Raw genomic sequence first — 11,475 nt, forward strand, 5'->3', positions numbered from 1 at the left:
TTAGACAAGAGCCCACGCCCGGACCCTAGAAGGGGTCCCCCTCCAGTAACAGTATTACCACCACCGCCATTGTGGTGGTTGTTATTCTGTCTTCACCCAATGCCAGGCTTAGTAAAGGATCTTGTTACTCCCCTATCAACTTCTGCACGCCCCACTTCTAGCATCTTGGCAGTCCCCCACCTAGCCCTACCTTTTCATCTTGCTCTCTACACCCTCAGCCTGTAGTATTTTCTATCGAAAGGGGCAGCACGCTCAATGTCCCCTCCACCTTGTTTCTGCCAAGACACAGGTTGCCAGTTGGACCCGGACGCAGGCCTTAAATTAGGCTGAGTGCCCTCAACTCCTCACACACCTTCCTCCTTCAAGATCATCAGTTCGAAAAGGTCCATGAGGGGTGATCCAGGGACCTTCCTTGTGGGGTCTGCAGAAAAGCCCACACTAAGAAGGCAGTACAGAGCAACCGGTGGTCAGGAACTCAGCCTCTGGAGCCGGGAAGAGCCTCGGCTCTACTGCTCACCAGCTGTGTGACCGTGAGCAAACCACAACCTCTTAGAGCCTCCATTTACAAAAGAGGCTCTTGATAGTACCTACCTCATAGGGTCATTGTGGGAATTAAATGAGATGCTGCTTTAACAGAATGCCTACCATGCTCAGTAAATGAGACTTCTTCTCCTTATTGTTATTTTAAACTTCATTTCTTCTTCTCTGAAAAGCTGAAGAGCTTATATAGAAGAACTCCTAGCACTCAGGGACCAGAATTCAGCGCAACCTTGTACAATTAATAAAGGAGGTGGGAGAAACCCATCACATCTTGCCTGAACCATTCAACCATTCCCCATTCCAAACACATCCCCACATTCCAGCCAACCTTCACTCTGCCACACAAGTCATCATCATCCTAACCCACAAGTGCATTCTTAACACTCTTACCTACCCACTCTCTATCAAAAAGTCCAAATTCTCTAGCAAGGCATTCAAGGCCCACCCCATTCTCATCCCAACCCACCTTTCCAGCTTCATCTCCCAAAATATCCCCCCACACTCAATCCCGCATTATCCCTCTATGAAGTTTTGTCAGCCAATCAGAGTTCCTTGCTCCTTCCTCTCTGGTCTCATTGTACACTGATTTTACCTCTAATAATCTGGCCCTATATCTGCCTCTTCCACTAAATGCAAAGGGCAGAATTCACTAATAAATAATAAGTGAGTAAATAAGTCTGCTAAAAAAAAAAAAAAGAGACTGAATGAATGAATGAGAGAGTGAAACTTTCTCCAGTCTATTCTCAACATGGAAACAAGTCAAACTCTGCATTCCTCTGCTCTAAACTCTCCAATGGCTCCCACCTCACTCAAAGTGAGACAGGAGGGAAGGGGACAGGGCACAACCTTTAAAAGAATGACACAGGGCTTCCCTGGTGGCACAGTGGTTGAGAGTCCGCCTGCCGATGCAGGGGACACGGGTTCGTGACCCGGTCCGGGAAGATCCCACATGCCGCGGAGCGGCTGGGCCCGTGAGCCATGGCCGCTGAGCCTGCGCGTCCGGAGCCTGTGCTCCGCAATGGGAAAGGCCACAACAGAGACAGGCCCGTGTACTGCAAAAAAAAAAAAGAATGACACAGCCATTGAGGATATGACATCAACTAGTTAGAACCAATTAGGCCCAAGATGGCAGAAGATTCGACTTCCAGTGGACCTCGAGCCTCATCATATGCTCATTGTGATACATTAGCTAAATGACACACCCAAAGGCGCCATGACAGTTCAGAAGCTGATCACAAACGGCCAAAAAGTGGGTGATGATCTAATTCCTGGAAATCCCCCCCCTTCCCCGAAATGACTGGAATAATCCTCCCACTTACTGGCCTATGAAATTACTCAGCCCATAAAAACTAACCACCCCATATTTCAGGGTCTCTCGCCTTCTGAGACGGCCCACAATCTGTCTATGGAGTGTGTATCTCACTAAATAAATCTGCTTTCCCACTTAGTTCTCAGGCCAGAGCCCCCTTGCCTGCCTGCTTATATTCCTCACAAGTGTCCTATATTAATGAATCTACTCCTTGCCTATCACTTTGCCTCTCACTGAATTCCTTCTGCACTGAGACATAAAGAACCTGAGCTTCAGTAAGTCCTGACACCAGGTGAGTGACTTTAATTAAAAGACAGTGGGTTCGAGTCCCAGCCCGTGGGTTCGAGTCCCAATAGGAGTTTTGGCTGGATTCGAATCCCATCTGAGGTGCAATTGGGTTCGAGTCCCAATCTGAGGTATGTGGTTTCAAAGGAGCCAAGGCCTTGGCGTGACCTGAGAGGGCCTTCTTGATCTGACTCCCCAGTTCCCTCCAGGGTTTCAGGCCATTCCACTGTCTCCCCTTGCTCACTTCACCCCAAAGCCACCAGCCTCCCTGCTATTCCTCCAACACGCCAGGCACATTCCAGCCTCAGTGCTTTTGCACTTGCTATTCTCTCTGCCTAGAATAGGGCTCAGCGAACTTTTTCTGTTAAGGACCATATAGAAATATTTTTCGCTTTGCAGGCTATAACATCTCTGTTAGAACTACTCAACTCCGGCATTGTAGTGCAAAGCAAAAGACAGCCATAGACACTATGTAAAGTAATGGGTGTGGTCAGATTTGGCCTGCAGGCTATGCTTGGCCATAACCTTGCTTAGCACATGGAATAGGTGCTCCAAAAGTATTTACTGAATGAATGAATTAATGAATGGGTAAACTATACCCTATGAGACCTGTACAGAGTCAGTAACAACACAGATTCCCAGGTGAGAATCACAAACTGGAGCTGCCAATTTGACAGCCATCCTCCTCCAGTCACCCCCAACATCCCTCCCAGACTTCCCTCCCCGAACCCCATCCTCCTCAGGTTGCACCATCCTCCAGGCCTGTCCCTCTAGGTAATGAGGCCACCCCAGCCTTAAGCCCACCTCTGAGTGGGGAAGCAGTAGCAAAGCAGACACAACTCCCAAGACCCAGTTTTCATGCAAACGTCCTCAGTAATAAAAGAGGTGGAAATTGAAAAACATAAAATAGATGATATAGGAGTCAAACTGTGTCTAAAGAGACTGGAGCTGGAGTTTCCCATAAGGTGTCAGTGAGTCTTTAACATGTAAATGAGTTGCTTTCCTGGGGTAGCAATTTTAAAAGACCCTGTCAGCCGTGAAATACGTCTGTCAATGAAAAACCCCTTTCATTATTAAATCTTTTGCTAATGAATCACCTGCCCTGTTCTGTTTACTTGCGTTTTTTGACTTTCACCTGAGTTGTTTCTCATAACAGCACATCCTTTTTTTTTGGTTGGGGGTGGGAGGGGGAGGTGCCTGGGGCCACTGGACCCTAAAACCTAACCATTAGATAATAATATTAGCAATAACTGACCTTTACACAGCCCTTTGCACTCATTATCTCATTAGTTATTCCACACAACCCAGTGAGGTAGACAGATATTACTACCATCCCCAGGTATAAATCAGGAAACCAAGGAGCAGAGAGGGTGAGTGATTTGCCCCAGGTGGCTCAGCTGGTAAATGGCAGAGTAGACCTTCAGCCCTTTCTCTTTATGGCACGTGACCTTCCTGACAGGGACTCGCAGACCTCCAATCCCCAACATTCTTAACCCCATTCTCAAGTAACTGCATCAGTCACTATGATTTCTGACCCTCTACCACCCCCAAACAGTGCCAGGCACAGGGAAGACACTGCTTGGCACCCTGGAAGTCAACAGCATGTCACACATCAACCAAAGCACCTCACTAGAAACCACCAATTCCAGGCTATGAAACATTTAGGAGAGCTGTGTTATTGTCAAATCAAGGATGAGCATGGAATCCATCTCGCTGGACCACAGGAAACATACTAGCAAGCATTGAGACAAGGCAAGAGGAGAGTCTGGGAAGTTCTACAAATTAAAAGTTGATGGCCAAATGAAATTCCACCCTCTGTGCAGAACTAAACAGAGAACCAAGCACTTACTGTTCACAGGGCTAGGACTTTTCAGCTACTATCCACCTGCTGCCTCCTCCCCAGGCCACATTACAGGACAGTAAGCCTAGAATCACCGCTCCCTGTTTGCTGCACAGGTGAGAATGGCCACAGAGGAAAGAATTTAGGGCTCCAATCCCATTAATCCCATAAAGTGACCACAGCTCCTCCTCCCATTTCCTAGAGAGACCGTTAGACAAACGAGCAGTATTTCTTTTGGTCTGCTCCCAAGACTGGAAAAGACCCAATAATACATTTGGAGACAGTGATCTGGTTTTCAGGGAAAATTGGTTACTGATGTAGATAAAAAGCAACCAAGTTGGATGATACCATCATGTTTCATATCAATGCTGAGGGATCATCTAGTTGACCTGAGCAGGTTTATAGCCTGCCCTGCCCTGCCCTGTAGATAGGAATGTAATCCAAATGTAATCACTCTCTTTCCTAGTGTTTGATGCCCAGAAGGTGATTCAGTCAATATTGATTAAAGGAATCCCCAACTGATGCCGAAGTCCCAGAGTAGACAGGAAAAATAAATCTCATCCAGGCAAGGAATAGAATTCTCCACTTACTTCATCCAGAGATAGGGGGACTCAGGGAGAACAGTGGAAAACCAAGCACAAAGCGTGAGTAGCAGCAGGTAAGAGGAGAAGAGTGAGTGAGATTGTAAGCAGAAATGTACGGTGCCAAGTGCTTAAACATCTCATGTAACTCTCACAACTACATCCTGGGGTGCATCCTATTACAGCTTCATTCTACAGATCAGAAAGCTGAGTTTTAGAAAAGGTAAAAAACTTGGCTGGGAAGCTAAGTGATGCAGCCAGAACTTGAATACAGGTGTGTCTGCTCCAGCCAAGAGAGCGCAAGGCGGACGAGAACAGGGCTTGCTGGGCCCTGAGGTGGGTCCCTGAAGTGCCTCTGATGTAGATAGCTAAACTGAGATGGCTTATTCAGTGAGTTGGGTGGAAGTGGGGGGGGGGGGCAATGCATGAACCAAGCACTATTCTTGTCTTATAGGTCCCTTGTGTGACAAGAAAATAAGTGTATATCAGAAAGGGAAAAAATGTAAACTCTCCCAGCAGAGGTCAAAGTTTACATCCTGAGGGCTGCTGAGAAATGGCCAAAGATGCAATATGATGTAACCCAGGAAAATTGACACAAGTGTAGACTACATGAAAATCTGTATATAATGTGGGGGAAGAAACAGTGAAAAAGTAATATGTACATGCTTACTAACGCTACCGAAGTTAAACTGGCAAGACAGAACAGAAAGGCCCAGGACCAGGAGTGACGAGTTGGTGCTTTAAGTTCACAGGAATTTTTCCTACAAAACAGTGATACTCCAAAGTATGTTCCCAGACCAGCAGCATCCGTATATCCTAGGAGCATGTTAGAAATGCAAATGCTCGCTCCCCACCCCAGACCTACTGAATCAGAAACTTGGGGGATGGGGTCCAGATTTCTGTGTTGCAACAAGCCCTCCAGGTGATTCTGATGCATGCTAAAGTTTGAGAACTACTGCTTAAAGAAAACGTGTGAAGGCACACATAAAGTCTAATTCACTTTCAACTCCGCAAATATTTCCTGAGCAGCCACTAAGTGCTAAGGATCATGGAGGTGATCAATAAGTACTTGTTGAATCGAATGACTTCATAGTTAGTAGAAAGGAAATGCCACTTAACCTGGGGAGAGAGCTGTACTAGGCGTCTTCTATAGGCTGCTCTCCATATAGCGCTGTCATCAGCACACGTTTACTGTGAGATCCGGAAGCTCAGGGCCCCACCAAGTTGCTATAGATACGGCGCGCTCCGGGGTCGCGCAGGCCCCTGCGGAGGGCAAGGATACCTGCGCGCCCCTGCTCTGATCCAGCCTGCGCTCCAGCCCCGGACACCTGCGCCTAGGAGCCCACAGACCACCAAGGCTGAGGAGGTCTGGGTGAGCCACCTGCTGCCTCCCTCCAGCTCCAGCTCTACCTACACGCAGGACTGCGCCACGCTTCCACCCAATGGTGAGCCAGGCTGGAGAGTCGCGGCAGAGGTGATGGGGCACTGCCAGTCACCAGAGTCACGTGGCCGCGCGCCGGGCCCCGGATGATAAGGTCACCGGCCCAGGGTTCCCTCCCGGCTGGAGGCCCCAGCAGAGGCGGGCGCCGGGCGCGTCCATACTGGCTTACCCGCGCCCCGCGGCCCTGGCAGCACGGGCTTTGCGCGGGCCTCCGAGGAGCTGCCCCTACTCACCCCGTGGGAAACAGAGACGCGGCGCCCGGCTTCCAGCAGCAGCCTGGTGGCGGGAGTTCGCGGGGAACTTTGCTTGCCGCCACCTCCGGATTGCTCTTAGTGAAGCCGGGGCGCCGCGCGGCCTGCCGGGAGTTGTAGTTCTTGGTTCCCTAAGCCGCGGGGACAAGGGCCAAAGAACAGCCGCGGTCGCCCTGGACCGCTCCACCTAGGGAGGCAGAGGGGTCACAGACACTTGACCTGTCAGATAGCCTGTTTCTTTGCCTGCGCTGCGGCCAGGATCCTTCCTGAAAACTTATTTTCAAGAAGCTATCCAAATTGGTCATAGATTTATGTTCAGTAGGAGGATGGAGTCGTGGGTTTGTGTATTACAACAGGCAAAGAAGAATTTTACTGACAGTTGCTGAATAGTAAGAAAGTGCTGATCGATCTTAGTCATTTTATCCCCCATTCATTCATTGACCTCTATTTACTGAATGTTTGTTTATAAGATGTACTTTGGAGACAATCATCAGACCTTCATTCCTTCTACAAACGTCTCTTGAGCTACTTCGTGGGGGAACAGAGATGGGGTGGAAGATTGATCTATCAATTCAATGCAATTCTAATAAACTTTCCAACAGGATTTTCTCTGGACGTTTACAAGCTAAGCTAAAATTTACATGGAAAAACAAAGGACAAAGCATAGCCTAAACACTCTTGAAGAAGAGTAAAATGTTTCAAGGGCTTACCCTTACATATATCAACATTTATTATGAAGCTATAAAAATTAAGACTATGGGATATTAGTATAGGGATAGGCAGAGAGGGAAAATAAAACAGCCTAGAGAGCCCCAAAACAATCCAGGCACATGTGGAATCTTGATACATGACAGAGCTGGCATATGAGCTGAACCAACTGGTTCTCTGTTGGGCCCCTAACACAAAAAATTAATTCCAAATAGATTAAAGGATTTTAAAGGAAAAAGTAAAATCAGAACTTTTGAAGGAAAATTTCCTACTATCTCAGGGAAGGGTTTATTAAATGACATCAGAAAAACGGTATGGAAAACTTTGATAAATTTGGATTACGTTAAAGTTAGGAACTTCCTCATCAAAAGGCATGAAGAAAAATACAAGCCACTAACTGGGAGAAGACACTTGCAGTACAGGGCTACAGTACAGAGCTAGCAGTATTATAGAGTTGCATAATACAGCTGCCACCACCTCGAGTTTGCAATGTATAAGTGTTAAGATGAAAACAAAGGAATAATTTCTGGGCTTCCCTGGTGGTGCAGCGGTTAAGAATCCAGCGGCCAATGCAGGGGACACAGGTTTGAGTCCTGGTCCAGGAAGATCCCACGTGCCGCGGAGCAACTAAAAGCCCATGCACCACAACTACTGAGCCCACGTGCCACAACTACTGAAGCCCATGCACCTAGAGCCCATGCTCCACAATAAGAGAAGCCACTGCAATGAGAAGCCCGAGCACCTCAGGGAAGAGTAGCCCCCGCTCGCCACAACTAGAGAAAGCCTGTGCACAGCAATGAAGACCCAATGCAGCCAAAAATAAATTAATTAATTAAATTAATATTTTTTAAAAAGGAATAATTTCTAAATGGTGTGAATAGTGTTAGAATAGAGGTATGAACGAAGTGGTATAGGAACATAAAGAAGGGAGCATTAATTTTTCCCAGGAGATTTTGAAATGCTTTGTAAACTCAGACATGACTTACAGGCTGAGAATCAAAGGTTGAACAGGGGCTCCCTGGGAGAAGGGTGTTGGGGAGCAGACCAAGCATAGGAAAGTTCATATAAAAAAGCATAAAGATGAAGAATACAGTAAAAGACATTTAAATTAAAATGGAAAATTTTAAACCACAGAGAGAGAAAATATATTAAAAACTTAATACGGTTACTCTAATTGGACATTAACTTTAACTATGAAATTGTTACCAGCAGGCTAGCAGCTAACCCTGAAGAATGGGAATGGGGGAGGTGGGTCTGGAGTACTTTCAGTTTATACTGTACCCTTTTGTAATATTTGAATTTTTTACAGTGAATGTATGTATAACTTTTATAATTAAAATTTAATTGTTTAAATTTTTTTAAATTTTTAATTTAGCAGGTTTCCAGTTCAACATGCTATGTTTAGTATACCCATTTAAATCCATGCCTGCCTAAAATCCCATGAAAATGACAGGAAAGGAATAAAAAAGGCATAAACCCCAAAAGGAACAAGAAAAGAGACAACAGCAGATAGAAAAAATTTAAAAATATATGTGGGAAACTCCAAAGCAGATAGGCGAGTGAGGCGCTTTTAAACAAGCTAGTGCCTGAGCCCCAGCCCCAGAAATTCTGATTTTGGAGTCTGGGCCTCTGTAATTCCTAGAAAGCTGCCTTGGTGATTTTAATGGGCAGTTTAGTGGAAAGGCTCTGTCAAGAAGGCAGTTCATATAGTGAAAAGTGGGTAGATTGAGAGCAGAGTTCTAGCCCCCGCAGAATCACCTGGAAAGCTTTAACAATCCTCCTGGGACACACCCTGGAGCTCTTGAGTCCATTTTCCAGGGTCAGAACCCAGATAGAAGGATTTTGCAGAGCTCCCCAGAGGATTTCCATGCACAGCCAAGGTTAAACACCACTGATTCACAGAATCTTGTTTGAACTGTGTGACTTAAAGCAAGTTTTCTCACTTAGCAGAGCTTTCATTTTCATCTTAATAAAATGGTGGTTTCCTTCTTGATAAAAGATATGAACTATCATCTGTCCTACTTACCTCAGAGGTTCTTGTGAGGATCAAGTGAGATGGTGTTTGTGCTTTGGAAACTGAATAGTGCTGTACAGATGTGTCCCATCACACTTAGAAGAAAATACAAACTCTTTACCCAACCCTCCCTTCTGCTCATGGCTGTTACCACTCCCTCTGTCTCCAGCCTTTGTTTCCCACCCATCTCCCCCAGCTCACACCACTCTAGTCACACCAGCTTCCTTTTTGTTCCTCAACCTGCCAATCTGCCTGCTCCCTTGAGGCCCTTACACCTGCTGTTCCCCCAAAGGTCTGCTCTGTCACAGCAATCTGTTCTCTCTTTCATCATCACCCCTCCAGAGAGGCCATCCCTGATCACCCTTATCTAACCACCACCCCCCCTCCACATTCCCTGAGACACATTCTATCCCTTACACTGCTTTATTTATTAAAGTACTCATCAATTCTAAAAATTATATCATTCATTTGTTTAAGATGGCTTTTATCTGTCTCCCCCACTAGAATATAAGCTCCACGAGAGCATGGATTTAGATCCGTGGTGCCTAGAACAGTGCCTGCCACACAGTAGGTGCTAAGGATATAACGGTGAATAAAATGGAAAAGGTCCCTCACAGAGTGTCATTTACCTGAGGTGGAGAAAGAGGAGACAGACAATAGACATGCAAAGAAATAACAGGATAGTTGCATGATGTAATAAACTCTGTGAAGGAAGGAAGCAGGGGGGTATGGTAAAGAGTAACTGGACAGAGGCCATTGATTGCGTCTTTGGAGAGAGTAGTCACACAAGGCCTCTTTGAGGAAGGTGCACCCGAATGGATGAGGACATCAGCCCTGGGGAAGATGAGGAAGCAGTTTCCAAGCAGGGGGAACAGCAAGCCCACGGGTAGGAAAGAGCTCGGTAGGTTTGAGGAACAGGAAGGAACCCAGTGTGACTGAGCAGAGAGAATAGTGTAAGAGGAAGTAGGAGAAGCAGGCAGGGGCCTTTGGAGAGCTCATCAGTTTGGATTTTAGTCCAAGTGCACTAGGAAGCCACTGAAGGGTTTTAAATTGAGAGGGGACATGACCAGCGAAGCTAAACAGAAAATGCATTGAGCAACCAAAGCCATTAAGGAAAGCAACTAACTCATTCCAGAACCTGCCAGGGTCCCGGTTACATTTCTGGGACAGCAAGGCCTGGGTTTGGTACATTGAGTATTTAGAATGCTGTCCAAGAGAGGTTTTCATTCAGGGTGCTGTGTGGCTTGTCCCAGAGGTGGACCATCTGGGAGAAAGCATCACACAGCCAACCAGAGGAAAAGCAAGAGAAACCAAAGTACAAAATTCTTCCTTAAGGCAACAAGAAAAAAGCACGGCAGAGGAAGTAATAAGGGAACTGTGTTCTAGGCAGGGGGAGAAGGCTTAGGGCCTGTGGTAAAGGAAGCAGGAAAGCTGCATTGGCTCCCAGCAGCATCCCAAAGGGGAGCAATGCCCCACAGGAGTCCATCCACAGAAGCAGCAGCAGAAGGAAGCATGGGCTAGAGGCCCGAAGCTGGTGTTAGCACCTGCCCAGGACAGAATGTTCCAGTAGGACAAAGGAAGTCAACTCAGACCCAGGGCCAGAAGGTCAGGATCCAGCTACCCCAGAGGGCAGTTTAGCGTTTGCCAGAGGATTGGTGGCCCAATCCATGTGCCAATCCATGTACATCTGTGTAGTAGAGTGGAAGGGCAGAAACCTGCTTGGTCTGCCCCATGAGGTGGTCAGACGGGCCTGGACTTGATGGAAGCCTAAAGGGATTTTTTTTTAGTATCTGGGAGGAAGTAAATCAAGATGAGTAATCTGGAATTAATTTCCAACCTGGGGGCTGGAGTGATATTGAGAACAAGGATTTCTTATCTGCCTCTGACTGACTGAGAAATCCCACAAAAGGCACATCACCCAGGCCCTTCAGGCTTTTTTTGTTTTCCAAATTTATTGAAATCTAATTGACATACCCTTCAATTTTCTTATCTGTCATAAGGGAAAAGAAAAATTCCTTGTGAAAAATAGCTGATATATCTCAGTAAAAAAAACATATAAATTCTTAACCAGAATTGCAAATCTATTTATTGGAATATATACACATATATATTTCCCATATATATTTATATATCTGAATAAATATTATATATACATATATATGCTATCATTTATCAAGCACTCATTGCCAGATGCTAGTCTAAGTGCTTGAAGTATGTACGTTTTCTCATATAATCCTCATGCTATATGAGATACATATCACTATTATCCCCATTTTATAGTTGAACAAAGTGAGGAACAGAGAGTTAAGCAACTTGTCCAAGGTCATGCCGAAGGGCAGAGCTGGGCTTCCAACCCATGAGTCTAACTCCAGAGCCCACACTCTGGAATGGGCAGCCCACTATGATCACAGATGTATTTAGAGAGGGAATCATTTGAGGCAAACGTCTGGGGCCAAAGTACAATACACCCTGAGGTCTTTGAGCAGGTTTAACAGGAAATAGGCAA

At 46.1% G+C, this 11,475-nt stretch overlaps 1 protein-coding gene across 1 annotated transcript in view; it reads right to left on the bottom strand.

The window, feature by feature from the left end:
* Positions 1-6,311, bottom strand: part of ADCK1 (aarF domain containing kinase 1) — a 110,873-nt gene extending 104,562 nt beyond the window's left edge. Inside the window, exon 1 of the mRNA XM_082649134.1 lies at positions 6,230-6,311. The gene's annotated coding sequence lies outside the window, so the exon portion shown is untranslated. The remainder of the gene's footprint in view (positions 1-6,229) is intronic.
* Between the last annotated feature and the right edge of the window lie 5,164 nt (positions 6,312-11,475).

This window comes from Grampus griseus, assembly GCF_964374135.1.
Source record: "Grampus griseus genome assembly, chromosome: 2".
Taxonomy (NCBI): domain Eukaryota; kingdom Metazoa; phylum Chordata; class Mammalia; order Artiodactyla; family Delphinidae; genus Grampus; species Grampus griseus.